We start from the raw sequence: 27,878 nt of genomic DNA, 5'->3' as shown, positions 1-27,878 counted from the left end.
TTTTGGGGTTTCCCTGCACACACGCCCCCCGCCCCTTTCTTGGTCTCTTTGTCTAGATCTGACCCTTTCTTTGTTTCTCGGTCCCTTTTTTCCTGTTCACTGTCCTTTTTCTCTCTCTGTCTGTGTCCCCTGCTCTCCGTTGCCATCTTTATCTCTCCTTTCTTCTTCATCTCCTCCCCCTGCCCCCGTCTCTCTCTCCCTCTTTCGTGCTCACCGGCCCTACATTTTCGTGCTCCGTCTCTGCAAGGCTCCTCGTCCCTGTATTTCTTGATTTCTCTACCTCTCTGGCGTTTCCTTTCGACCCTTCTTTCTCTCTGAGCTTCTCGGTCTTCTCCCTTGTCTTATTTTCCTCTTCCTAGTGCTCTGCCCTGCTCCCCATCGCTTATTTTCTCTCTCCGTTTCTCTGCCCTGCTCCCCGTCCCTGTCTGTCTTTCTCCGTCCCCCTCTGCTGCTCCACAGCAGTGTTTTTCCTTTCTCCAGCGCTCTGACCTGCTCCCCACCCCCCTCCCCCCTTTTTCTCTCTGTCATTCTTCCTGCTTCCCTGGACCTCTCTCTCTGCAATCTCGAGTCCTACTCCCTGTTTGTATCCCACTGTCCTGGTCCCCATCCCTCTCTTTGCCTCTCTATCCCTTTGTCCCTGTTTTTTCTTTCTCCGTCTCTCTGCCCTGCTGCCTAGTTCTGTCCGGTTCCCTTTCTGTTTGCTGGGTTGTTTTTTTTTTTCTCTCTTCATTCTTCTGCTTTGCTCTGTGTTCCCTCCCTCTCACTCCTGCAGCGTCCTGCTGTGTGTTACCTGTCCTTCTCCCTCTTGATATTTTTGCTCTTGCTCTGTCCCTCTGTCCTGCTGCCTGGAAGTAATTTTTTCTTCTCTGCATTTCTGTTCTTCTGACCATGGCTGTTTTTTCATTCTCCACCTCTCTCTCTCCTGCTCGCCAGCCTCGCCTTTCTCTCCCTGACGTTCTTTCCTCTTCCCAGTCCCTCTGCTTTTGTGTATCCTTGCACTCCACTCCCTCTGTCACGCTGTCTTGCTCCCCATCCCTCCCTTTCCTTTCTACCCTTCCGATGTCTGTGTCCCCCAAGCCCGCTTTGTACGTGTCCCTGTCAACACCCTTCTGTCACTCTTCTTCCCTTGCTGCTCTTGCTCTTTTTCTCTCTCTTCCTCTGTGCTGCGGCCCATCGCTGTTTTTAACTCCTCCATCCCTTTGTCCCGCTCCCTGTCCTTGTCAGTTTTGCCCTGTGCTCCAGGCTTTCCTTGTTTTCTGCATCTCTGTCCTTTTCCCTGTACCCTTTTTCTCTCTGCTCCTCAGTCCTTCTGCCTCGTCTTGTTTTTCTCTTTCTGCCGTCCCTCTCTTTTTGTCTGTGACCCTCTGTGCTCTTCTCCTTCTCCCTCTCAGTTTGCGGTTGTCCTATGTGTCCCCCTCTCTGTCTCTCTCTTCTGCTGTCCTGCTCCCCAGCCCCGTTATTTATTGCTTCACCCCTCGGTCTTGCTCTCAGTCCCTGTTTTCTCTCGTGCTCCGCCTCGCTGCCGTTCTCTCTGTTGCTCTCGTTTGCTGTCTGTCCCAGCGTCCTGCTCCCTGTCGCGCTCTCTGTTTCACAGTCTGACGTCGTGTCCCTCACCTGTTTTCTCTCTCACTCTGTCCTTCCTCCTGGCTTTTCCTTGTCCCTCTGGCCTCTTACTCGTCGCTACTTTTTTCTTCCTTTCTCTACCTCTCTGCCTCTGCCCTGTCGCTTTCTTCCTCTCTCTCTCTGCAATGTTTCTTTCTCCATCTGTGCCCCCCTCCCTGTCCCTTTTCTCTTGTTCTCTCTGTCCTCCATCCTCCCCGTAACTCTTTGTCTGTGTATCTCCATACTGCTGCCTGTCCCTTTGTTTCTCGCTATATGCCCCTGTCCAGCTTGCTGTCCCGTTGTTCTCCTCTGTGCTGAACCGTGGCCTTTTCTATCATCCTGCAGCCCATCACCGATTTTACTTTCTCCACCTCTTTGGCCTGATCTGTGTGTCTCCTGCCCCCGTCCATCTGGCTTGTTCGCTCTACTTGTGTCTCCCTCCAGTGTTCTTTATTCCTCCGATTCAGTTTCTCTCTTGATCCATCAGTTCTGCTGCCCGCTCGTCGTTCTCTGTCTCTCTCTCTTTCCCTCTGTGCTGTTCCTGCGCGTAGCGCGCGAGCAAGCGAGGCTACGTGCCTGGGGATCCTTGTCTCGTAAGAGCTGCGAGACATGGACGTTTTCTCTTAGGTGGGGGACAGCCAAGCGACCGGAGTTACGGAAGAGGAATGGAGGAGAGCAGGAGAGAGAAGCGTCTGAAGCGGCAGAGTCTCCCGGGAGCGCGGAGAGCGAGAGCCGCGGTGAGTGGCGGGCCCTCGGGGCCCTGTCGCCCCTCTTCTGCGTCCCGAGCCCTCCCCTGGATCCTTCTCTCTCCCACGCTGCTGTGATTTTTTTTTTTTTTTTCTTTTTCCTTTTGTTTTCCTTTCCCTGTACCTCCCGTCTTCTGTCTGTGTGTGTGTTCTGCTCCCTCTCCCTCTTTTTCTCCCTTCAGAATTTCTCTAGCCGGCTCCCTGTCTCTATTTGTCTGTCCTGCTGGCTGTCCGGTCGTTTCTTGCTGTACCTCCCTGTCCAGCCGGCTCTCTTTTTGCTCTCCCTTTTTGCCTTTCTCTCCTTCTCTGTCCTGCTTCGTGGCCCTTTCTTCTCTTTCTCTCCCTCTCTGTTCTCTAGCCCCTTGCTGGTTTGTTTTGGGGTTTCCCTGCACACACGCCCCCCGCCCCTTTCTTGGTCTCTTTGTCTAGATCTGACCCTTTCTTTGTTTCTCGGTCCCTTTTTTCCTGTTCACTGTCCTTTTTCTCTCTCTGTCTGTGTCCCCTGCGCTCCGTTGCCATCTTTATCTCTCCTTTCTTCTTCATCTCCTCCCCCTGCCCCCGTCTCTCTCTCCCTCTTTCGCGCTCACCGGCCCTACATTTTCGTGCTCCGTCTCTGCAAGGCTCCTCGTCCCTGTATTTCTTGATTTCTCTACCTCTCTGGCGTTTCCTTTCGACCCTTCTTTCTCTCTGAGCTCCTCGGTCTTCTCCCTTGTCTTATTTTCCTCTTCCTAGTGCTCTGCCCTGCTCCCCATCGCTTATTTTCTCTCTCCGTTTCTCTGCCCTGCTCCCCGTCCCTGTCTGTCTTTCTCCATCCCCCTCAGCTGCTCCACAGCAGAGTTTTTCCTTTCTCCGGCTCTCTGACCCGCTCCCTGCCCACCCAGGTTGACCGTCCCAGGTTTTGTTCTGTGTCTCCATCCTGCCGCTGTCCTCATCTATCCTTTTGTGCCCTTCTCTTTCTGTCTCTTTTCGTGTGTCCCCGCTGCTTTTTTTCCCATCTCTGTCCAGCTCCCTGTCCCTTTCCTTTTTCCTCTTGCTGTCCTTTTGCCCTGCTTCCTCTTGCTGTTTTTTCTGCCTTTCTCTCTCTGCGCCATTCCCTCTCCCATCCTTTCTTTCTCGATCCCCCTGTGCAGCTCGCTGTCCCTTGTTTCCTTTCTCTCTTCCTCGGTATTTTTTTTCTTTCTCCATACCTCTCTCCCGCTGCCCGTCACGGTCGCATTTCTCCCCCCAACGCTGTCCTGCTCTGTCCCTTTTCTCTCTCTCTGTCGTTTTGTCCCGCTCCCTGTGTTTGTTTTTTAATTCCTCCCTCAGGGTCCCTCAGCCCGGTGCTGTTTTTTCCCTTCTCCGCCTCTGTCTCCTGCTGCCCAGCTGAGGCTTTTCCCCCTCCGTCTCTGTCCTGCTCCCCCGTCTCTTACTTGTGCCTGTCTTTCACTTTGTCCTGCCTCCTTGTCCCCTTTTTCTCTCTCAGTATCACCTTGTCCCGCTCCCTGTCCCTGTCTTTCTCTGACAATGTGTCCCGCTCCTTGTCCTTCTCTTTCCCTTTGCTGTTATTCCCCGTCCTTGTTCTGGCCTTTCTTCCTTCTCTTTCTGTCCTACTGCCCCAGTGCCTCTTTTTCCACCGCTGTCCTGCTCCCTGGCCCTTGTTTCCTCTCGCCGTCCCTCTGTCCTGCTTCCTGTCCCCAGTTTTTCTGTCTCTCTTTCTCGATCCTGCTGCCTGTCCGGTCGTTTCTTGCTGTACCTGCCTGTGCAGCTGGCTCTCCCTTTTTGCCTTTCTCTCCTTCTCTTCCTGCTTCCCGGCCCGTTCTTGTCTTCCTCTCTGTCTGTCCTCTATCCCCTTGCTGGTTTGTGTTGGGGTTCCAACCCTGACCACCCACCCCCTTCTTCGTCTGACCCTTTCTTTGTTTCTTAGTACGTTTCTTCCTGTTGCCTGTCCTTTTTCTCTCTCTGTCAGTGTGTCCTGCACTGCGTGGGACGGTGGTGGGAGGCTGAAAAAGGGTGGGAAGCTGGGGGGGCGGAGTGGAGGCTGGAAAGAGGTAGGAGGTTGCAGAGGGGTGGGAAGCTGAATTAAGTAGAGGCCAGCAAAAAGGGAGTTAGGAGGCTATCGAGGGGTGGGAGGCGGGGGGGGGGGGGGGGGGCGAGGAGGGGGGAGTAGAGGCCAGGAAAAAAAAAGGAGGCCGGAAAGGGGTGGGAGGCTGCAGAGGGGTGGGAGGCCGGGGGCGAGAGTAGAGGCCAGAAAAAAAGGGAGGCCGGAAAGGGGTGGGAGGCTGCAGAGGGGTGGGAGGCTGGGGGCGAGAGTAGAGGCCAGAAAAAAAAGGAGGCCGGGGGGTGCGAGTAGAGGCCAGAAAGGCCCTTTTTTGTGGCTTCTTCCCTGTCTTTATCTCTCTTTCCTGCCTTGTTTACTCCTCTGATTCAAGTTCTCTCTCGATCCGTGTGTTCTGCTTCCCACTCATCATATTCTCTCTTTTTCTCTGTCCTGTTCCTGAGGCTTCTTGTCTAGGAAGCCACGTCTCGTATGAGCTCTAAGACAGCCACATGCATTTTCTCTCAGGTGCAGGAGAGCCAAACGATTGGAGTTGCGGAAGAAGAGGGGAAGAGAGAAGGGGAGAGAAACATCTGAAGTGTCAAAGTCTCCCGGCAGCACCGAGAGTGAGAGCTGCGGTGAGTCGTGGGCCCTCGGGGCCCTGTCACCCCTCTTGTGCATCCTGGGCCCTCCCCGGCTCCCTCTCTTTCCCCCACTGCTACGATTATTTTTTTTTTCTGCTCTTGTGTACCTTCTTTCTCCATCTGTCTCTGACTTGTCCCCATCTTTTAGGTCCTCCCTCTTTCTGCCCTGCAGCCCGTGGCATTTTTTTCCTTCTTCCCCTCTTTCTGTTCAGCTCCCGGTTACTAGTTTTGCTTTCCTCCTACTCTGTAGCCTGTCAGTACTTTTGCTGTCTTTGGTGCTCTCTGTCTGGCTCCTCGTCCCTTGATTCGAGGCCTTCCTTCTCGGCTCCGTAGCACGTCACAGATCTACTGCTTTCTCCATGTCTATTCTATTCTATTTCCTCATCTCTCTTTGTCCAGGTCCCTGCCGCTATTCTTTTTTCCTCTGTCATGCTGCAGGGTTTTTTTTTGCATCTCCTTCCTGCTCCCCGTTCTTCATTTTCGGTCTGTGTCCTGCTCCCTCTTCTTCTTTCTGCTGCCGCTCTTGCTCTCTTGCTGCTGCTTCTTTCTCCGTCTCTGTGGGACTGCCTGTCCCCGTCCTTCTCTCGCCGTCCCTTTCCCTGCTTGGTGCTTTCTCGTTCCACCGCCGCTGTCCAGCCACCTGTCACTTTTCTCCTCTCTTGTAGTGGCCTGCACCCTGCTCCTCATTTTTGGCAGCCTCTGCCGAGCAGCGCGTCTCTCCGGGAGGCGACGGACGGACTGTTCGCCGCTGGATCAACGGGCGCAGCTGCGGGAAGGAGTGCCGAGGTGTCGGAGGGGCAGAGGGAGCGTCGGGGGCCCCGACCCCGGAGCAGAGCGGCTCCCGGGACTGGCTGGGTGCGTGACTGAGTAAAGACCTGCGGTCCCTTTTGCCCTGGCGGCTGCTTTTGTGCTTGGTTTGCACGGGACGAGGGGCTGCGCCAGAGGCCAGGGGAGGAGGGGACGGGCTGTGGGGCTGGGGCGACGGCCCCCTGTTCCTGCCGGGGTCCAGCCGTGGGCCGGGGCCGGGGGAGCCCCAGGTGCGGGCAGCGGGGCTGATGGCGACGGCCGCTCCCTGTGCCGGTGGAGGGCCCGGTGCTGCCGTGGCGCGGGTGGCCGTGGAGGGGCCGGTGCTGCCGTGGCGCGGGTGGCCGTGGAGGGGCCGGTACGATCGCTGCTGCCACCCGGTGAGCAAAGTTCGGTACTGCGGCTCGGGTGGCGCCGTGTCCAAGGGCTCGCTGCTGCCACCCGGTGAGCAAAGTTCGGTACTGCCGCTCGAGTGGCGCAGGTGCTTTGCGCGCTGGGAGGAGCCGTGCCCTGTGTGTCCGGCGCTGCCATAAGGAACGCCTGCCTGCTTGCTGAAGTGCCCAAAGGGCTTCAGAGAGTCTTTGTGTTTGCCCAATGACGGCATGGTTGGCTCCAGCCGTGGGCCGGGGCCGGAAGAGCCCCAGGTGCGGGCAGCGGGGCTGATGGCGACGGCCCCTCCCTCTGCCGGTAGAGGGCCCGGTGCTGCCGGGCCGGGCCCGATGCGAGCCGAAGGAGGAGCGGAGCCATAGCCGGGTTGCGGCTGCAGCGAGGGAGAAGGTGAGCGCGGGGTATGGGGGGGGGGGTTGGATGGAGCGGCGGGTCCCGGGGAAAAGCCCCCGGGAGGGCGGGGTCCGTGTCGGGGGCAAGGAGCGATAGGGGTGCGGCGCCGTGTCGGAGCCGCGAGTCGGGGTCTGCTCGGAGCCGGAGCCGGCGCTGGGAGCCGCCCCCGCCCCCGCAGGCGCCGCCCCCGCCCCCGCAGGCGCCGCCCCCGCCCCCGCAGGCGCCGCCCCCGCCCCCGCTGGCGCCGCCCCCGCCCCCGCTGGCGCCGCCCCCGCCCCCGCTGGCGCCGCCCCCGCCCCCGCTGGCGCCGCCCCCGCCCCCGCTGGCGCCGCCCCCGCCCCCGCTGGCGCCGCCCCCGCCCCCGCTGACGCCGGCACCGCCCCCGCTGGCGCCGGCGCCGCCCCCGCTGGCGCCGCCCCCGCTGGCGCCGCCCTCCCCCGCTGGCGCCGCCCCCGCCCCGCTGGCGCCGCCCCCGCCCCCGCTGGCGCCGCCCACGCCCCCGCTGGCGCCGCCCTTGCCCCCGCTGGCTCTCCCTCCGCCCCCGCTGGCGCCGCCCCCGCCCCCGCTGGCACCGCCCCCGCCCCCGCTGGCGCCGCCCCCGCCCCCGCTGGCGCCGCCCCCGCCCCCGCTGGCGCCGCCCCCGCCCCCGCTGGCGCCGCCCCCGCTGGCGCCGCCCCCGCCCACGCTGGCTCCGCCCCCGCCCACGCTGGCGCCGCCCCCGCCCCCGCTGGCGCCGCCCCCGGCCCCGCTGGCGCCGCCCCCTGGCCGCAACGCGGTACTGCAGCCCGGCGTTCGGCTCAGAGTGTGGCCCCTCCGGCGCGCCGTCGGCTCGTGGCGCATGCGCGGTGCGGCGGAGCAGCATGGCGGCGGGCTGGTGTTCGGTGCCGGGGCGGCGGGGGAGCAGAGAGGCCAGCGGTGAGGCGCGGGCTCCCCTCCAGCGGGTGTGGGGGTGCGTGGTGGCTGCTCGAGGGTGGTGGGACGGGAAGCTTGGAGCCGGCCGCTGTGGCAGGCTGCAGGAGGCGAGCCGGGTGCGGGCAGCCCCGGGGCCAGAGGCGGGAGGTGACGGAAGGGAATGGGAGAAGGAGGCGGGCACCCCCCCCCCCCCCAAGTCGGCAGTGCTCCCCCGGCCCCGCTCGCCCCGCGCAGCCGCCCCCAGCTGCAGCACGTCCCCTGAAGCCTGTGTCCCGGAGCGCCCGGCCTCCCCCAAGGCCCGTGGTGCGGGCTGCCTCGGCCTCCCTGAACGCGGTCGCCGCTGCTTGTTTATGTGTGGCAGTGGCCGCGCTGAGTTCGCGTTTGTCCGTTCGTGCCCTGGGGATGCCGTTGGCTGCGCCCGCTCCGGGCTTTTGTGGGCTGCGTGTGCCGGGCCTCGCTGTGCTGGCGGCGTGGGGGCGAAAAGGGAGAGGCGGAGCGCTGAGTGGCTGCGGACAGGAGGTGGCGCGGCTGAAGCTGGAGAGTCCCGAGAAGGCTGAAGAAGAAGAAGAAATGGAAGGCCAGCTGGCTGGCAGCTGCCTGGCGCTGCGGGTGAGGAAGGCTCCGTCTTGGTAGCCCGCAGCAGGCCAGGCCGCCAGCGTGCCCCGCAGGGTCTGTATGTGTCACCAGCAGCAGCATGGTCCGGTTGTGGAGCGCGCGAGCGCGGCTGCGTGCGTAGGGAGCCTTGTCTCGTAAGAGCTGCGAGACATGGACGTTTTCTCTTAGGTGGGGGACAGCCAAGCGACCGGAGTTACGGAAGAGGAATGGAGGAGAGCAGGAGAGAGAAGCATCTGAAGCGGCAGAGTCTCCCGGGAGCGCGGAGAGCGAGAGCTGCGGTGAGTGGCGGGCCCTCGGGGCCCTGTCGCCCCTCTTCTGCGTCCCGGGCCCTCCCCTGGATCCTTCTCTCTCCCACGCTGCTGTGATTTTTTTTTTTTTTTCTTTTTCCTTTTGTTTTCCTTTCCCTGTACCTCCCGTCTTCTGTCTGTGTGTGTGTTCTGCTCCCTCTCCCTCTTTTTCTCCCTTCAGAATTTCTCTAGCCGGCTCCCTGTCTCTATTTGTCTGTCCTGCTGGCTGTCCGGTCGTTTCTTGCTGTACCTCCCTGTCCAGCCGGCTCTCTTTTTGCTCTCCCTTTTTGCCTTTCTCTCCTTCTCTGTCCTGCTTCGTGGCCCTTTCTTCTCTTTCTCTCCCTCTCTGTTCTCTAGCCCCTTGCTGGTTTGTTTTGGGGTTTCCCTGCACACACGCCCCCCGCCCCTTTCTTGGTCTCTTTGTCTAGATCTGACCCTTTCTTTGTTTCTCGGTCCCTTTTTTCCTGTTCACTGTCCTTTTTCTCTCTCTGTCTGTGTCCCCTGCGCTCCGTTGCTATCTTTATCTCTCCTTTCTTCTTCATCTCCTCCCCCTGCCCCCGTCTCTCTCTCCCTCTTTCGCGCTCACCGGCCCTACATTTTCGTGCTCCGTCTCTGCAAGGCTCCTCGTCCCTGTATTTCTTGATTTCTCTACCTCTCTGGCGTTTCCTTTCGACCCTTCTTTCTCTCTGAGCTTCTCGGTCTTCTCCCTTGTCTTATTTTCCTCTTCCTAGTGCTCTGCCCTGCTCCCCATCGCTTATTTTCTCTCTCCGTTTCTCTGCCCTGCTCCCCGTCCCTGTCTGTCTTTCTCCGTCCCCCTCTGCTGCTCCACAGCAGTGTTTTTCCTTTCTCCAGCGCTCTGACCTGCTCCCCACCCCCCTCCCCCCTTTTTCTCTCTGTCATTCTTCCTGCTTCCCTGGACCTCTCTCTCTGCAATCTCGAGTCCTACTCCCTGTTTGTATCCCACTGTCCTGGTCCCCATCCCTCTCTTTGCCTCTCTATCCCTTTGTCCCTGTTTTTTCTTTCTCCGTCTCTCTGCCCTGCTGCCTAGTTCTGTCCGGTTCCCTTTCTGTTTGCTGGGTTGTTTTTTTTTTTCTCTCTTCATTCTTCTGCTTTGCTCTGTGTTCCCTCCCTCTCACTCCTGCAGCGTCCTGCTGTGTGTTACCTGTCCTTCTCCCTCTTGATATTTTTGCTCTTGCTCTGTCCCTCTGTCCTGCTGCCTGGAAGTAATTTTTTCTTCTCTGCATTTCTGTTCTTCTGACCATGGCTGTTTTTTCATTCTCCACCTCTCTCTCTCCTGCTCGCCAGCCTCGCCTTTCTCTCCCTGACGTTCTTTCCTCTTCCCAGTCCCTCTGCTTTTGTGTATCCTTGCACTCCACTCCCTCTGTCACGCTGTCTTGCTCCCCATCCCTCCCTTTCCTTTCTACCCTTCCGATGTCTGTGTCCCCCAAGCCCGCTTTGTACGTGTCCCTGTCAACACCCTTCTGTCACTCTTCTTCCCTTGCTGCTTGTCCTGGGTGTGGCCAGAACAGGGTTAATTTTCACTGGAATCCAGGAAGGGGCACAGCCGGGGGGTGGGGGCTGACCCCACCTGGCCAAACAGAGCCTGGTATTCCATACCATGTGACGTCACGCTGGGTTCCGGTGGGGGGGAGGAGGGCGGCGCGGCGGGAAGGCTCTCGCGGCTTGGGGCGGGCGCAGCGCCGGTCCGGTTTCGGGAGAGCGGCTGTTGTACGGTTCGTGGTTGTGTTTTCTCCTTATTTGTATCGTTGTTGTTCCTGTTTTCCCTCTGTTTGCTGTTCTGTTAAACTGCCCTTATCCCGACCCACCAGTTTCTGCCTCTTTCTTTCCATTCTCCTCCGCACGCCGGCGGGGGGAGGGGCGGCCGCGTGGCGCTTTTGTTGCCGGCGGCAGCCGAAACCAGAACATTTAATTGGCGCCCAGACGTGGGGCGGGGATAACGGCAGGGCTGAGCAGCGGGTGTTAAAACTGCCTTCTTACGTTTTGTTAAATTTTGTTATACGCGTTTTTCTGTGTTAAATAGTCGCCGGTAAAAATGTTTCTGGCTTTGATCAGATGGCTGTGGTTTTTGAATCCTTATTTGCAGTATGTATTCAATGCCGTGCTGTTCATCATCGCTGGGAAAAAGATCAGGATGATAATTTTGCTGTACTGTACGATGTCGACTTATGACATGATAGCATCACTGTGCATGAAATTAGGCTTGTATTTGCATGCGGCTCTGCGGTCATTTCCGTACCTCGGATCCTATGTCTTAGATTTTGTTAATAATCAAACCCAGTCTGTGGGGAAAGCCGAAGGGGATACCTTCCCCCACTCTTTCGCCCCCCCTCTCTCCCTCAGGCTGGTCCTAACTGCTTTTGAGAATTTCGAGTACCCGTGGGATGCTCAGGGCAGCACTCTCCTTTTGTTATGCCTCCTGAATGGGTTGCAGGTTTTGTTTAGGGTTAAGCAAGTCGTTAAGAACATCGTGCAGAGACCTGCCCCGGGGCCGGATAGCTGTGAGTGGCTGGGTGTGTGGGACAGCATGGGCAAGTACCTAGGGCAGTGGACACCCCCGATGTTTTTTAAACTCACCCCTGAACAAATACAGAATCCAGACAGTCTAGTAAAATATCTGCAAAGAGTGTGCTGCCACCCGGGGAACTCCAGAGAGACACAAATCACTGCAACGTGCTGGGGTCTGGCCCACGCCTACCGAGCCATGTTCAACACTGTTCAGTGCCTTAAAGGGGAAAGGGGGGGAAACGAAGCGGCAGGCACTGCAGCTGGCGCTGCCCCCCCAGCCGGCCCTGCAGCCCCTCCAGCCCAGCAGGCAGTCCCAGCCCCCCCGACCGGCACCACGGCTGCTGCAGCCACAGCTGCAGGGTCTGCCTCGGTTTCCCCAGCGGGCACAGCAGCTGCTCCAGCCCCAGCTCCAGCCACAGGCACAGTGACTGAGCCCAATGACCAACCTGTGCTGGTAGCAGTCGCCCCTGTAAAACTAAAGAAAGACGCAAAGAGAGCAGATCGCTCCGGGAGGGATGATGATGAGCCAGGGTCATCACGGGAGATAGAGACAGAGATCATCACCCGGTCCCTGTCCCTGAGCGAGCTGCGAGACATGCGCAAAGATTTCAGCCGCCACCCAGGCGAGCACATTGCCACCTGGCTGCTGCGGTGCTGGGATAACGGGGCTAGCAGCTTGGAATTAGAGGGCAAGGAAGCCAAGCAGCTGGGATCCCTGGCCAGGGATGGGGGCATTGACAAGGCCATTGGGAAAAAGGAACAAGTCCTCAGCCTCTGGAGGAGACTTCTCTCAGGGGTGAGGGAGAGGTACCCCTTCAGTGACGATTTTGTATGCTATCCTGGCAAGTGGACCAATATGGAAAGGGGTATTCAGTACTTGAGGGAATTAGCTGTGCGGGAGCTGGTTTACTGTGACACAGACGATGAGCAGGTACCCACAGACCCAGATGAACTCCAGTGCTCACAATCCATGTGGAGGAAGTTTGTGCGGAGCGCACCCTCCTCGCATGCCAACTCACTGGCAGTTGTAAACTGGAAAGGTAAAGACACACCAACAGTAGACGAGGTGGCTGTCAGACTCCGCCAATATGAGGAAAGTCTCTCTTCCTCCCTTGTGTCAACCATGGAGAAACTGGTCAAGCGACTAGACAGGAATATGTCCTACTCCCCACCTGTGCGGGCCCGCATCTCAGCTATTAGGGGCAGGCGTTTCTCTGCTCAGGAGAGGGAATACAGAGGCTATACACCCCGGGGCACCCTGTGGTTTTACCTGCGTGACCACGGAGAGGACATGAGGAAGTGGGATGGAAAACCCACCTCAAGTCTAGAGGCCCGAGTACGTGAGTTGCGAGGTAAAACAATCACAAAAGGGGACTCTGTTAGGAAAAATGCCGCTCCAGTTTCCAAAAGCCAGCTCTCCAGACCAGGTAGACAGTTTGACCTTGATTCCGATCCTCTGGAGGGGACCTCCAAGTCATTTTTACAGCAGGTGAGCAGCAATTTCTCTGACGAGGATTAGAGGGGCCCTGCCTCCAGCCAGGTGGAGGAAAGGGACAACCGTGTCTATTGGACGGTGTGGATTCGGTGGCCTGGCACGTCAGATCCACAAGAGTATAAAGCTCTAGTGGACACTGGTGCACAGTGTACTTTAATGCCATCAGAGTTCAAAGGGTCAGAGCCCATTTGCATTTCGGGAGTGACAGGGGGGTCCCAAGAGCTGAGTCTACTGGAGGCTGAAGTGAGCCTCACTGGGCAGGACTGGCAGAAGCACCCCATTGTAACTGGCCCTGAGGCTCCGTGCATCCTTGGGATAGACTATCTTAGGAGAGGCTATTTCAAGGACCCAAAGGGGTATCGGTGGGCTTTTGGCATAGCTGCTGTGGAGACGGAAGAAATTAAACAGCTGTCCATTTTGCCTGGTCTCTCGGAGGATCCTTCCGTTGTGGGGTTGCTGAGGGTTGAAGAACAACAGGTACCCATCGCCACCACAACGGTGCACCGGCGACAGTATCGTACCAACCGAGACTCCCTTCTCCCCATTCATCAGCTGATCCGCCAGCTGGAGAGTCAAGGAGTGATCACCAAAACTCGCTCACCCTTTAATAGTCCCATATGGCCAGTAAGAAAATCTACTGGAGAGTGGAGACTGACAATAGACTACTGTGGCCTGAATGAAGTCACACCACCGCTGAGTGCTGCCGTGCCAGACATGCTAGAACTTCAATATCAGCTGGAGTCAAAGGCAGCCAAGTGGTATGCTACAATTGACATCGCTAATGCATTCTTCTCCATCCCTTTGGCAGCAGAGTGCAGGCCACAGTTTGCTTTCACCTGGAGGGGCATCCAGTACACCTGGAATCGACTGCCCCAGGGGTGGAAACACAGTCCCACCATTTGCCATGGACTAATCCAGACCGCACTGGAAAAGGGTGAAGCCCCAGAACATCTGCAGTACATCGATGACATCATTATATGGGGCGACACAGCGGAGGAAGTTTTTGAGAAAGGGGAGAAAATAGTTCAGATCCTTCTGAAAGCCGGTTTCGCCATTAAGCGAAGTAAAGTCAAGGGACCTGCTCAAGAGATCCAGTTTTTGGGAATAAAATGGCAGGATGGGCGCCGTCAAATCCCAATGGATGTCATCAACAAAATAGCAGCTATGTCTCCACCAACCAGCAAAAAGGAAGCACAGACCTTCCTGGGTGTTGTGGGTTTTTGGAGGATGCACATCCCAAATTACAGCCAAATTGTGAGTCCTCTGTACCACGTGACCCGGAAGAAGAATGATTTTGAATGGGGCCCTGAGCAACGACAGGCATTTGAACAGATTAAACGGGAGATAGTTCATGCCGTAGCCCTTGGTCCAGTCCAGTCAGGGCAAGATGTTAAAAACGTGCTCTACACCGCAGCCGGGGAGAATGGCCCAACCTGGAGTCTCTGGCAGAAAGCACCAGGGGAGACTCGAGGTCGACCCCTGGGGTTCTGGAGCCGGGGATACAAAGGATCCGAGGCCCGCTATACTCCCACTGAAAAAGAGATTCTGGCAGCATATGAAGGCGTTCGAGCTGCTTCAGAAGTGGTCGGCACTGAAGCACAGCTCCTCCTAGCTCCACGATTGCCGGTCCTGGGCTGGATGTTCAAAGAGAGGGTCCCCTCTACGCATCATGCCACCGATGCTACGTGGAGTAAGTGGGTCGCTGTGATCACCCAGCGTGCCCGAATGGGAAACCCCAGTCGCCCAGGAATTCTGGAGGTCATCATGGACTGGCCAGAAGGCAAAGATTTTGGAGCATCGCCAGAGGAGGAGGTGACACGTGCTGAAGAGGCCCCACTGTATAACCAGCTGCCAGAAGATAAGAAACAGTATGCCCTGTTCACGGATGGGTCCTGTCGCATTGTGGGGAAGCAGAGGAGGTGGAAGGCTGCTGTATGGAGCCCTACACGACAAGTCGCGGAAACTGCCGAGGGAGAAGGTGAGTCCAGCCAGTTTGCAGAGGTGAAAGCCATCCAGCTGGCTTTAGACATTGCCAGTCGAGAGAAGTGGCCAGTGCTCTATCTTTACACCGACTCTTGGATGGTGGCCAATGCCTTGTGGGGGTGGCTGCAGCAATGGAAGAAGAACAACTGGCAGCGCAGAGGCAAACCTATCTGGGCTGCCCCATTGTGGCAAGATATTGCTGCCCGGCTAGAGCAGTTGGCTGTAAAAGTCCGTCACGTGGACGCCCACGTCCCTAAGAGTCGGGCCACTGAAGAACATCAAAACAACCACCAGGTAGATCAGGCTGCTAAGATTGAAGTGGCTCAGGTGGATCTGGACTGGCAACATAAGGGTGAACTCTTTATAGCTCGGTGGGCCCATGACACCTCGGGCCACCAAGGAAGAGACGTGACATACAGATGGGCTCGTGGCCGAGGGGTGGACTTGACCATGGACACTATTGCACAGGTTATCCATGAATGTGAGACATGCGCTGCAATCAAGCAAGCTAAGCGGGTAAAGCCTCAGTGGTATGGAGGACGATGGCTAAAATATAAATATGGGGAGGCTTGGCAGATTGACTACATCACACTGCCACAAACCCGCCAAGGCAAGCGCTATGTACTCACAATGGTGGAGGCCACCACCGGATGGCTGGAAACCTACCCTGTGCCCCATGCCACCGCCCGGAATACCATCCTGGGCCTGGAAAAACAAGTCCTGTGGCGACATGGCACCCCCGAAAGAATCGAGTCGGACAACGGGACTCACTTTCGCAACAGCCTCATAGACACCTGGGCCAAAGAACACGGTATTGAGTGGGTGTATCACATCCCCTACCATGCACCAGCCTCTGGAAAGATCGAACGTTACAATGGGCTGCTAAAAACCACTTTGAGGGCAATGGGGGGTGGGACTTTCAAGAACTGGGATACCCATTTAGCAAAGGCCACCTGGTTGGTTAACACCAGAGGGTCCACCAACCGGGCTGGTCCTGCCCAGTCAAAACCTCAGCGCCCCGTAGAAGGGGATAAAGTCCCTGTAGTGCACATGCGGAACATGTTAGGGAAGACAGTTTGGGTTAGTCCTGCCTCGGGCAAAGGCAAGCCCGTCCGGGGGATTGTTTTTGCTCAAGGACCTGGGTGTACCTGGTGGGTAATGCGGAAGGATGGGGAAGTCCGATGTGTACCTCATGGGGATTTAATTTTGGGCGAGAATAGTCCATAAATAAATTGTATAAAGTTAGTTGTTAAATAACCCTGTCACTGTCTGTTATCACTGTTATAATTGTTATATGTTGTACCAGTAGTAGCATAGTAAGAATCGTCCAGATTAAAGAAGGATGGACTTTTTCAATGAAAACCTAGCAGAGCACAGCGATGATGGAACTGGACCTGGTTTTCAATAACTAGCATCCAGCAACTTCATCAAGATCAACATCTCCTGCAGACTGTGGGCACGGGCCGCACCAGATACATCAGCCGTGAGCTCCGGATGCAGCAAGTGACCGCCCATCACCACACATCACCTCCCCTGCCACGGAAGACCATAACGACAGATGGAGCCTGAAGTCATGGATTAAATGAACTCAATGGACACTTTAGAGTGATGATCCATAGACTAAAGGAATGATATCTGGAGACAGGAGAAGTGGTGGTGATCAACTGGACAATGGGGGACCTGGGCATGACGTAGATGGTATGGAATAAGGGGTGGATAATGTCCTGGGTGTGGCCAGAACAGGGTTAATTTTCACTGGAATCCAGGAAGGGGCACAGCCGGGGGGTGGGGGCTGACCCCACCTGGCCAAACAGAGCCTGGTATTCCATACCATGTGACGTCACGCTGGGTTCCGGTGGGGGGGAGGAGGGCGGCGCGGCGGGAAGGCTCTCGCGGCTTGGGGCGGGCGCAGCGCCGGTCCGGTTTCGGGAGAGCGGCTGTTGTACGGTTCGTGGTTGTGTTTTCTCCTTATTTGTATCGTTGTTGTTCCTGTTTTCCCTCTGTTTGCTGTTCTGTTAAACTGCCCTTATCCCGACCCACCAGTTTCTGCCTCTTTCTTTCCATTCTCCTCCGCACGCCGGCGGGGGGAGGGGCGGCCGCGTGGCGCTTTTGTTGCCGGCGGCAGCCGAAACCAGAACACTGCTCTTGCTCTTTTTCTCTCTCTTCCTCTGTGCTGCGGCCCATCGCTGTTTTTAACTCCTCCATCCCTTTGTCCCGCTCCCTGTCCTTGTCAGTTTTGCCCTGTGCTCCAGGCTTTCCTTGTTTTCTGCATCTCTGTCCTTTTCCCTGTACCCTTTTTCTCTCTGCTCCTCAGTCCTTCTGCCTCGTCTTGTTTTTCTCTTTCTGCCGTCCCTCTCTTTTTGTCTGTGACCCTCTGTGCTCTTCTCCTTCTCCCTCTCAGTTTGCGGTTGTCCTATGTGTCCCCCTCTCTGTCTCTCTCTTCTGCTGTCCTGCTCCCCAGCCCCGTTATTTATTGCTTCACCCCTCGGTCTTGCTCTCAGTCCCTGTTTTCTCTCGTGCTCCGCCTCGCTGCCGTTCTCTCTGTTGCTCTCGTTTGCTGTCTGTCCCAGCGTCCTGCTCCCTGTCGCGCTCTCTGTTTCACAGTCTGGCGTCGTGTCCCTCACCTGTTTTCTCTCTCACTCTGTCCTTCCTCCTGGCTTTTCCTTGTCCCTCTGGCCTCTTACTCGTCGCTACTTTTTTCTTCCTTTCTCTACCTCTCTGCCTCTGCCCTGTCGCTTTCTTCCTCTCTCTCTCTGCAATGTTTCTTTCTCCATCTGTGCCCCCCTCCCTGTCCCTTTTCTCTTGTTCTCTCTGTCCTCCATCCTCCCCGTAACTCTTTGTCTGTGTATCTCCATACTGCTGCCTGTCCCTTTGTTTCTCGCTATATGCCCCTGTCCAGCTTGCTGTCCCGTTGTTCTCCTCTGTGCTGAACCGTGGCCTTTTCTATCATCCTGCAGCCCGTCACCGATTTTACTTTCTCCACCTCTTTGGCCTGATCTGTGTGTCTCCTGCCCCCGTCCATCTGGCTTGTTCGCTCTACTTGTGTCTCCCTCCAGTGTTCTTTATTCCTCCGATTCAGTTTCTCTCTTGATCCATCAGTTCTGCTGCCCGCTCGTCGTTCTCTGTCTCTCTCTCTTTCCCTCTGTGCTGTTCCTGCGCGTAGCGCGCGAGCAAGCGAGGCTACGTGCCTGGGGATCCTTGTCTCGTAAGAGCTGCGAGACATGGACGTTTTCTCTTAGGTGGGGGACAGCCAAGCGACCGGAGTTACGGAAGAGGAATGGAGGAGAGCAGGAGAGAGAAGCGTCTGAAGCGGCAGAGTCTCCCGGGAGCGCGGAGAGCGAGAGCCGCGGTGAGTGGCGGGCCCTCGGGGCCCTGTCGCCCCTCTTCTGCGTCCCGGGCCCTCCCCTGGATCCTTCTCTCTCCCACGCTGCTGTGATTTTTTTTTTTTTTTTCTTTTTCCTTTTGTTTTCCTTTCCCTGTACCTCCCGTCTTCTGTCTGTGTGTGTGTTCTGCTCCCTCTCCCTCTTTTTCTCCCTTCAGAATTTCTCTAGCCGGCTCCCTGTCTCTATTTCTCTGTCCTGCTGGCTGTCCGGTCGTTTCTTGCTGTACCTCCCTGTCCAGCCGGCTCTCTTTTTGCTCTCCCTTTTTGCCTTTCTCTCCTTCTCTGTCCTGCTTCGTGGCCCTTTCTTCTCTTTCTCTCCCTCTCTGTTCTCTAGCCCCTTGCTGGTTTGTTTTGGGGTTTCCCTGCACACACGCCCCCCGCCCCTTTCTTGGTCTCTTTGTCTAGATCTGACCCTTTCTTTGTTTCTCGGTCCCTTTTTTCCTGTTCACTGTCCTTTTTCTCTCTCTGTCTGTGTCCCCTGCGCTCCGTTGCCATCTTTATCTCTCCTTTCTTCTTCATCTCCTCCCCCTGCCCCCGTCTCTCTCTCCCTCTTTCGCGCTCACCGGCCCTACATTTTCGTGCTCCGTCTCTGCAAGGCTCCTCGTCCCTGTATTTCTTGATTTCTCTACCTCTCTGGCGTTTCCTTTCGACCCTTCTTTCTCTCTGAGCTCCTCGGTCTTGTCCCTTGTCTTATTTTCCTCTTCCTAGTGCTCTGCCCTGCTCCCCATCGCTTATTTTCTCTCTCCGTTTCTCTGCCCTGCTCCCCGTCCCTGTCTGTCTTTCTCCGTCCCCCTCGGCTGCTCCACAGCAGAGTTTTTCCTTTCTCCGGCTCTCTGACCCGCTCCCCGCCCACCCAGGTTGACCGTCCCAGGTTTTGTTCTGCGTCTCCATCCTGCCGCTGTCCTCATCTATCCTTTTGTGCCCTTCTCTTTCTGTCTCTTTTCGTGTGTCCCCGCTGCTTTTTTTCCCATCTCTGTCCAGCTCCCTGTCCCTTTCCTTTTTCCTCTTGCTGTCCTTTTGCCCTGCTTCCTCTTGCTGTTTTTTCTGCCTTTCTCTCTCTGCGCCATTCCCTCTCCCATCCTTTCTTTCTCGATCCCCCTGTGCAGCTCGCTGTCCCTTGTTTCCTTTCTCTCTTCCTCGGTATTTTTTTTCTTTCTCCATACCTCTCTCCCGCTGCCCGTCACGGTCGCATTTCTCCCCCCAACGCTGTCCTGCTCTGTCCCTTTTCTCTCTCTCTGTCGTTTTGTCCCGCTCCCTGTGTTTGTTTTTTAATTCCTCCCTCAGGGTCCCTCAGCCCGGTGCTGTTTTTTCCCTTCTCCGCCTCTGTCTCCTGCTGCCCAGCTGAGGCTTTTCCCCCTCCGTCTCTGTCCTGCTCCCCCGTCTCTTACTTGTGCCTGTCTTTCACTTTGTCCTGCCTCCTTGTCCCCTTTTTCTCTCTCAGTATCACCTTGTCCCGCTCCCTGTCCCTGTCTTTCTCTGACAATCTGTCCCGCTCCTTGTCCTTCTCTTTCCCTTTGCTGTTATTCCCCGTCCTTGTTCTGGCCTTTCTTCCTTCTCTTTCTGTCCTGCTGCCCCAGTGCCTCTTTTTCCACCGCTGTCCTGCTCCCTGGCCCTTGTTTCCTCTCGCCGTCCCTCTGTCCTGCTTCCTGTCCCCAGTTTTTCTGTCTCTCTTTCTCGATCCTGCTGCCTGTCCGGTCGTTTCTTGCTGTACCTGCCTGTGCAGCCGGCTCTCCCTTTTTGCCTTTCTCTCCTTCTCTTCCTGCTTCCCGGCCCGTTCTTGTCTTCCTCTCTGTCTGTCCTCTATCCCCTTGCTGGTTTGTGTTGGGGTTCCAACCCTGACCACCCACCCCCTTCTTCGTCTGACCCTTTCTTTGTTTCTTAGTACGTTTCTTCCTGTTGCCTGTCCTTTTTCTCTCTCTGTCAGTGTGTCCTGCACTGCGTGGGACGGTGGTGGGAGGCTGAAAAAGGGTGGGAAGCTGGGGGGGCGGAGTGGAGGCTGGAAAGAGGTAGGAGGTTGCAGAGGGGTGGGAAGCTGAATTAAGTAGAGGCCAGCAAAAAGGGAGTTAGGAGGCTATCGAGGGGTGGGAGGCGGGGGGGGGGGGGGGGGCGAGGAGGGGGGAGTAGAGGCCAGGAAAAAAAAGGAGGCCGGAAAGGGGTGGGAGGCTGCAGAGGGGTGGGAGGCTGGGGGCGAGAGTAGAGGCCAGAAAAAAAGGGAGGCCGGAAAGGGGTGGGAGGCTGCAGAGGGGTGGGAGGCTGGGGGCGAGAGTAGAGGCCAGAAAAAAAAGGAGGCCGGGGGGTGCGAGTAGAGGCCAGAAAGGCCCGTTTTTGTGGCTTCTTCCCTGTCTTTATCTCTCTTTCCTGCCTTGTTTACTCCTCTGATTCAAGTTCTCTCTCGATCCGTGTGTTCTGCTTCCCACTCATCATATTCTCTCTTTTTCTCTGTCCTGTTCCTGAGGCTTCTTGTCTAGGAAGCCACGTCTCGTATGAGCTCTAAGACAGCCACATGCATTTTCTCTCAGGTGCAGGAGAGCCAAACGATTGGAGTTGCGGAAGAAGAAGGGAAGAGAGAAGGGGAGAGAAACATCTGAAGTGTCAAAGTCTCCCGGCAGCACCGAGAGTGAGAGCTGCGGTGAGTCGTGGGCCCTCGGGGCCCTGTCACCCCTCTTGTGCATCCTGGGCCCTCCCCGGCTCCCTCTCTTTCCCCCACTGCTACGATTATTTTTTTTTGCTGCTCTTGTGTACCTTCTTTCTCCATCTGTCTCTGACTTGTCCCCATCTTTTAGGTCCTCCCTCTTTCTGCCCTGCAGCCCGTGGCATTTTTTTCCTTCTTCCCCTCTTGCTGTTCAGCTCCCGGTTACTAGTTTTGCTTTCCTCCTACTCTGTAGCCTGTCAGTACTTTTGCTGTCTTTGGTGCTCTCTGTCTGCCTCCTCGTCCCTTGATTCGAGGCCTTCCTTCTCGGCTCCGTAGCACGTCACAGATCTGCTGCTTTCTCCATGTCTATTCTATTCTATTTCCTCATCTCTCTTTGTCCAGGTCCCTGCCGCTATTCTTTTTTCCTCTGTCATGCTGCAGGGTTTTTTTTTGCATCTCCTTCCTGCTCCCCGTTCTTCACTTTCGGTCTGTGTCCTGCTCCCTCTTCTTCTTTCTGCTGCCGCTCTTGCTCTCTTGCTGCTGCTTCTTTCTCCGTCTCTGTGGGACTGCCTGTCCCCGTCCTTCTCTCGCCGTCCCTTTCCCTGCTTGGTGCTTTCTCGTTCCACCGCCGCTGTCCAGCCACCTGTCACTTTTCTCCTCTCTTGTAGTGGCCTGCACCCTGCTCCTCATTTTTGGCAGCCTCTGCCGAGCAGCGCGTCGCTCCGGGAGGCGACGGACGGACTGTTCGCCGCTGGATCAACGGGCGCAGCTGCGGGAAGGAGTGCCGAGGTGTCGGAGGGGCAGAGGGAGCGTCGGGGGCCCCGAGCCCCGGAGCAGAGCGGCTCCCGGGACTGGCTGGGTGCGTGACTGAGTAAAGACCTGCGGTCCCTTTTGCCCTGGCGGCTGCGTTTGTGCTTGGTTTGCACGGGACGAGGGGCTGCGCCAGAGGCCAGGGGAGGAGGGGACGGGCTGTGGGGCTGGGGCGACGGCCCCCTGTTCCTGCCGGGGTCCAGCCGTGGGCCGGGGCCGGGGGAGCCCCAGGTGCGGGCAGCGGGGCTGATGGCGACGGCCGCTCCCTGTGCCGGTGGAGGGCCCGGTGCTGCCGTGGCGCGGGTGGCCGTGGAGGGGCCGGTACGATCGCTGCTGCCACCCGGTGAGCAAAGTTCGGTACTGCGGCTCGGGCGGCGCCAATGCGCGGTGGCGCCGTGTCCAAGGGCTCGCTGCTGCCACCCGGTGAGCAAAGTTCGGTACTGCGGCTCGGGCGGCGCCAATGCGCGGTGGCGCCGTGTCCAAGAGCTCGCTGCTGCCACCCGGTGAGCAAAGTTCGGTACTGCGGCTCGAGTGGCGCAGGTGCTTTGCGCGCTGGGAGGAGCCGTGCCCTGTGTGTCCGGCGCTGCAATAAGGAACGCCTGCCTGCTTGCTGAAGTGCCCAAAGGGCTTCAGAGAGTCTTTGTGTTTGCCCAATGACGGCATCGTGGGCTCCAGCCGTGGGCCGGGGCCGGAAGAGCCCCAGGTGCGGGCAGCGGGGCTGATGGCGACGGCCCCTCCCTCTGCCGGTAGAGGGCCCGGTGCTGCCGTGCCGGGCCCGATGCGAGCCGAAGGAGGAGCGGAGCCATAGCCGGGTTGCGGCTGCAGCGAGGGAGAAGGTGAGCGCGGGGTATGGGGGGGGGGGTTGGATGGAGCGGCGGGTCCCGGGGAAAAGCCCCCGGGAGGGCGGGGTCCGTGTCGGGGGCAAGGAGCGATGGGGGTGCGGCGCCGTGTCGGAGCCGCGAGTCGGGGTCTGCTCGGAGCCGGAGCCGGCGCTGGGCGCCGGCTCCGCCCCCGCTGGCGCCGCCCCCGCCCCGCTGGCGCCGCCCCCGCCCCCGCTGGCGCCGCCCCCGCCCCCGCTGGCGCCGCCCCCGCCCCCGCAGGCGCCGCCCCCGCCCCCGCAGGCGCCGCCCCCGCCCCCGCAGGCGCCGCCCCCGCCCCCGCAGGCGCCGCCCCCGCCCCCGCTGGCGCCGCCCCCGCCCCCGCTGGCGCCGCCCCCGCCCCCGCTGGCGCCGCCCCCGCCCCCGCTGGCGCCGCCCCCGCCCCCGCTGGCGCCGCCCCCGCCCCCGCTGGCGCCGCCCCCGGCCCCGCTGGCGCCGCCCCCGGCCCCGCTGGCGCCGCCCTCGCCCCCGCCGCCCCCTGGCCGCAACGCGGTACTGCAGCCCGGCGTTCGGCTCAGAGTGTGGCCCCTCCGGCGCGCCGTCGGCTCGTGGCGCATGCGCGGTGCGGCGGAGCAGCATGGCGGCGGGCTGGTGTCCGGTGCCGGGGCGGCGGGGGAGCAGAGAGGCCAGCGGTGAGGCGCGGGCTCCCCTCTGGCGGGTGCGGGGGTGCGTGGTGGCTGCTCGAGGGTGGTGGGACGGGAAGCTTGGAGCCGGCCGCTGCGGCAGGCTGCAGGAGGCGAGCCGGGTGCGGGCAGCCCCGGGGCCAGAGGCGGGAGGTGACGGAAGGGAATGGGAGAAGGAGGCGGGCACCCCCCCCCCCCCCCCCAAGTCGGCAGTGCTCCCCCGGCCCCGCTCGCCCCGCGCAGCCGCCCCCAGCTGCCTCACGTCCCCTGAAGCCTGTGTCCCGGAGCGCCCGGCCTCCCCCAAGGCCCGTGGTGCGGGCTGCCTCGGCCTCCCTGAACGCGGTCGCCGCTGCTTGTTTATGTGTGGCAGGGGCCGCGCTGAGTTCGCGTTTGTCCGTTCGTGCCCTGGGGATGCCGTTGGCTGCGCCCGCTCCGGGCTTTTGTGGGCTGCGTGTGCCGGGCCTCGCTGTGCTGGCGGCGTGGGGGCGAAAAGGGAGAGGCGGAGCGCTGAGTGGCTGCGGACAGGAGGTGGCGCGGCTGAAGCTGGAGAGTCCCGAGAAGGCTGAAGAAGAAGAAGAAATGGAAGGCCAGCTGGCTGGCAGCTGCCTGGCGCTGCGGGTGAGGAAGGCTCCGTCTTGGTAGCCCGCAGCAGGCCAGGCCGCCAGCGTGCCCCGCAGGGTCTGTATGTGTCACCAGCAGCAGCATGGTCCGGTTGTGGAGCGCGCGAGCGTGGCTGCGTGCGTAGGGAGCCTTGTCTCGTAAGAGCTGCGAGACATGGACGTTTTGTCTTAGGTGGGGGACAGCCAAGCGACCGGAGTTACGGAAGAGGAATGGAGGAGAGCAGGACGGAGAAGCGTCTGAAGCGGCAGAGTCTCCCGGGAGCGCGGAGAGCGAGAGCCGCGGTGAGTGGCGGGCCCTCGGGGCCCTGTCGCCCCTCTTCTGCGTCCCGGGCCCTCCCCTGGATCCTTCTCTCTCCCACGCTGCTGTGATTTTTTTTTTTTTTTCTTTTTCCTTTTGTTTTCCTTTCCCTGTACCTCCCGTCTTCTGTCTGTGTGTGTGTTCTGCTCCCTCTCCCTCTTTTTCTCCCTTCAGAATTTCTCTAGCCGGCTCCCTGTCTCTCTTTCTCTGTCCTGCTGGCTGTCCGGTCGTTTCTTGCTGTACCTCCCTGTCCAGCCGGCTCTCTTTTTGCTCTCCCTTTTTGCCTTTCTCTCCTTCTCTGTCCTGCTTCGTGGCCCTTTCTTCTCTTTCTCTCCCTCTCTGTTCTCTAGCCCCTTGCTGGTTTGTTTTGGGGTTTCCCTGCACACACGCCCCCCGCCCCTTTCTTGGTCTCTTTGTCTAGATCTGACCCTTTCTTTGTTTCTCGGTCCCTTTTTTCCTGTTCACTGTCCTTTTTCTCTCTCTGTCTGTGTCCCCTGCGCTCCGTTGCCATCTTTATCTCTCCTTTCTTCTTCATCTCCTCCCCCTGCCCCCGTCTCTCTCTCCCTCTTTCGTGCTCACCGGCCCTACATTTTCGTGCTCCGTCTCTGCAAGGCTCCTCGTCCCTGTATTTCTTGATTTCTCTACCTCTCTGGCGTTTCCTTTCGACCCTTCTTTCTCTCTGAGCTTCTCGGTCTTCTCCGTTGTCTTATTTTCCTCTTCCTAGTGCTCTGCCCTGCTCCCCATCGCTTATTTTCTCTCTCCGTTTCTCTGCCCTGCTCCCCGTCCCTGTCTGTCTTTCTCCGTCCCCCTCTGCTGCTCCACAGCAGTGTTTTTCCTTTCTCCAGCGCTCTGACCTGCTCCCCACCCCCCTCCCCCCTTTTTCTCTCTGTCATTCTTCCTGCTTCCCTGGACCTCTCTCTCTGCAATCTCGAGTCCTACTCCCTGTTTGTATCCCACTGTCCTGGTCCCCATCCCTCTCTTTGCCTCTCTGTCCCTTTGTCCCTGTTTTTTCTTTCTCCGTCTCTCTGCCCTGCTGCCTAGTTCTGTCCGGTTCCCTTTCTGTTTGCTGGGTTGTTTTTTTTTTTCTCTCTTCATTCTTCTGCTTTGCTCTGTGTTCCCTCCCTCTCACTCCTGCAGCGTCCTGCTGTGTGTTACCTGTCCTTCTCCCTCTTGATATTTTTGCTCTTGCTCTGTCCCTCTGTCCTGCTGCCTGGAAGTAATTTTTTCTTCTCTGCATTTCTGTTCTTCTGACCATGGCTGTTTTTTCATTCTCCACCTCTCTCTCTCCTGCTCGCCAGCCTCGCCTTTCTCTCCCTGACGTTCTTTCCTCTTCCCAGTCCCTCTGCTTTTGTGTATCCTTGCACTCCACTCCCTCTGTCACGCTGTCTTGCTCCCCATCCCTCCCTTTCCTTTCTACCCTTCCGATGTCTGTGTCCCCCAAGCCCGCTTTGTACGTGTCCCTGTCAACACCCTTCTGTCTGTCACTCTTCTTCCCTTGCTGCTCTTGCTCTTTTTCTCTCTCTTCCTCTGTGCTGCGGCCCATCGCTGTTTTTAACTCCTCCATCCCTTTGTCCCGCTCCCTGTCCTTGTCAGTTTTGCCCTGTGCTCCAGGCTTTCCTTGTTTTCTGCATCTCTGTCCTTTTCCCTGTACCCTTTTTCTCTCTGCTCCTCAGTCCTTCTGCCTCGTCTTGTTTTTCTCTTTCTGCCGTCCCTCTCTTTTTGTCTGTGACCCTCTGTGCTCTTCTCCTTCTCCCTCTCAGTTTGCGGTTGTCCTATGTGTCCCCCTCTCTGTCTCTCTCTTCTGCTGTCCTGCTCCCCAGCCCCGTTATTTATTGCTTCACCCCTCGGTCTTGCTCTCAGTCCCTGTTTTCTCTCGTGCTCCGCCTCGCTGCCGTTCTCTCTGTTGCTCTCGTTTGCTGTCTGTCCCAGCGTCCTGCTCCCTGTCGCGCTCTCTGTTTCACAGTCTGGCGTCGTGTCCCTCACCTGTTTTCTCTCTCACTCTGTCCTTCCTCCTGGCTTTTCCTTGTCCCTCTGGCCTCTTACTCGTCGCTACTTTTTTCTTCCTTTCTCTACCTCTCTGCCTCTGCCCTGTCGCTTTCTTCCTCTCTCTCTCTGCAATGTTTCTTTCTCCATCTGTGCCCCCCTCCCTGTCCCTTTTCTCTTGTTCTCTCTGTCCTCCATCCTCCCCGTAACTCTTTGTCTGTGTATCTCCATACTGCTGCCTGTCCCTTTGTTTCTCGCTATATGCCCCTGTCCAGCTTGCTGTCCCGTTGTTCTCCTCTGTGCTGAACCGTGGCCTTTTCTATCATCCTGCAGCCCGTCACCGATTTTACTTTCTCCACCTCTTTGGCCTGATCTGTGTGTCTCCTGCCCCCGTCCATCTGGCTTGTTCGCTCTACTTGTGTCTCCCTCCAGTGTTCTTTATTCCTCCGATTCAGTTTCTCTCTTGATCCATCAGTTCTGCTGCCCGCTCGTCGTTCTCTGTCTCTCTCTCTTTCCCTCTGTGCTGTTCCTGCGCGTAGCGCGCGAGCAAGCGAGGCTACGTGCCTGGGGATCCTTGTCTCGTAAGAGCTGCGAGACATGGACGTTTTCTCTTAGGTGGGGGACAGCCAAGCGACCGGAGTTACGGAAGAGGAATGGAGGAGAGCAGGAGAGAGAAGCGTCTGAAGCGGCAGAGTCTCCCGGGAGCGCGGAGAGCGAGAGCTGCGGTGAGTGGCGGGCCCTCGGGGCCCTGTCGCCCCTCTTCTACGTCCCGGGCCCTCCCCTGGATCCTTCTCTCTCCCACGCTGCTGTGATTTTTTTTTTTTTTTCTTTTTCCTTTTGTTTTCCTTTCCCTGTACCTCCCGTCTTCTGTCTGTGTTTGTGTTCTGCTCCCTCTCCCTCTTTTTCTCCCTTCAGAATTTCTCTAGCCGGCTCCCTGTCTCTATTTGTCTGTCCTGCTGGCTGTCCGGTCGTTTCTTGCTGTACCTCCCTGTCCAGCCGGCTCTCTTTTTGCTCTCCCTTTTTGCCTTTCTCTCCTTCTCTGTCCTGCTTCATGGCCCTTTCTTCTCTTTCTCTCCCTCTCTGTTCTCTAGCCCCTTGCTGGTTTGTTTTGGGGTTTCCCTGCACACACGCCCCCCGCCCCTTTCTTGGTCTCTTTGTCTAGATCTGACCCTTTCTTTGTTTCTCGGTCCCTTTTTTCCTGTTCACTGTCCTTTTTCTCTCTCTGTCTGTGTCCCCTGCGCTCCGTTGCCATCTTTATCTCTCCTTTCTTCTTCATCTCCTCCCCCTGCCCCCGTCTCTCTCTCCCTCTTTCGCGCTCACCGGCCCTACATTTTCGTGCTCCGTCTCTGCAAGGCTCCTCGTCCCTGTATTTCTTGATTTCTCTACCTCTCTGGCGTTTCCTTTCGACCCTTCTTTCTCTCTGAGCTTCTCGGTCTTCTCCCTTGTCTTATTTTCCTCTTCCTAGTGCTCTGCCCTGCTCCCCATCGCTTATTTTCTCTCTCCGTTTCTCTGCCCTGCTCCCCGTCCCTGTCTGTCTTTCTCCGTCCCCCTCTGCTGCTCCACAGCAGTGTTTTTCCTTTCTCCAGCGCTCTGACCTGCTCCCCACCCCCCTCCCCCCTTTTTCTCTCTGTCATTCTTCCTGCTTCCCTGGACCTCTCTCTCTGCAATCTCGAGTCCTACTCCCTGTTTGTATCCCACTGTCCTGGTCCCCATCCCTCTCTTTGCCTCTCTATCCCTTTGTCCCTGTTTTTTCTTTCTCCGTCTCTCTGCCCTGCTGCCTAGTTCTGTCCGGTTCCCTTTCTGTTTGCTGGGTTGTTTTTTTTTTTCTCTCTTCATTCTTCTGCTTTGCTCTGTGTTCCCTCCCTCTCACTCCTGCAGCGTCCTGCTGTGTGTTACCTGTCCTTCTCCCTCTTGATATTTTTGCTCTTGCTCTGTCCCTCTGTCCTGCTGCCTGGAAGTAATTTTTTCTTCTCTGCATTTCTGTTCTTCTGACCATGGCTGTTTTTTCATTCTCCACCTCTCTCTCTCCTGCTCGCCAGCCTCGCCTTTCTCTCCCTGACGTTCTTTCCTCTTCCCAGTCCCTCTGCTTTTGTGTATCCTTGCACTCCACTCCCTCTGTCACGCTGTCTTGCTCCCCATCCCTCCCTTTCCTTTCTACCCTTCCGATGTCTGTGTCCCCCAAGCCCGCTTTGTACGTGTCCCTGTCAACACCCTTCTGTCTGTCACTCTTCTTCCCTTGCT

The 27,878-nt window shown here is 58.0% G+C and overlaps 1 long non-coding RNA gene across 1 annotated transcript; it reads left to right on the top strand.

Annotated features, from left to right (window-relative positions):
- Nucleotides 1-8,293: 8,293 nt before the first annotated feature.
- On the top strand, nucleotides 8,294-21,389 carry LOC142359407 (uncharacterized). The gene is made up of 3 exons (XR_012762331.1): nucleotides 8,294-8,398; nucleotides 20,313-20,422; nucleotides 21,094-21,389. It is a non-coding gene; the product is annotated as an uncharacterized LOC142359407 (long non-coding RNA).
- The last annotated feature ends 6,489 nt before the right edge of the window (nucleotides 21,390-27,878 follow it).

This window comes from Opisthocomus hoazin, unplaced genomic scaffold (assembly GCF_030867145.1).
Source record: "Opisthocomus hoazin isolate bOpiHoa1 unplaced genomic scaffold, bOpiHoa1.hap1 HAP1_SCAFFOLD_136, whole genome shotgun sequence".
Lineage (NCBI taxonomy): Eukaryota > Metazoa > Chordata > Aves > Opisthocomiformes > Opisthocomidae > Opisthocomus > Opisthocomus hoazin.
The sequence above is the reverse complement of the archived record's forward strand: the minus strand, read 5'-3'. Positions and strand labels throughout refer to the sequence as shown.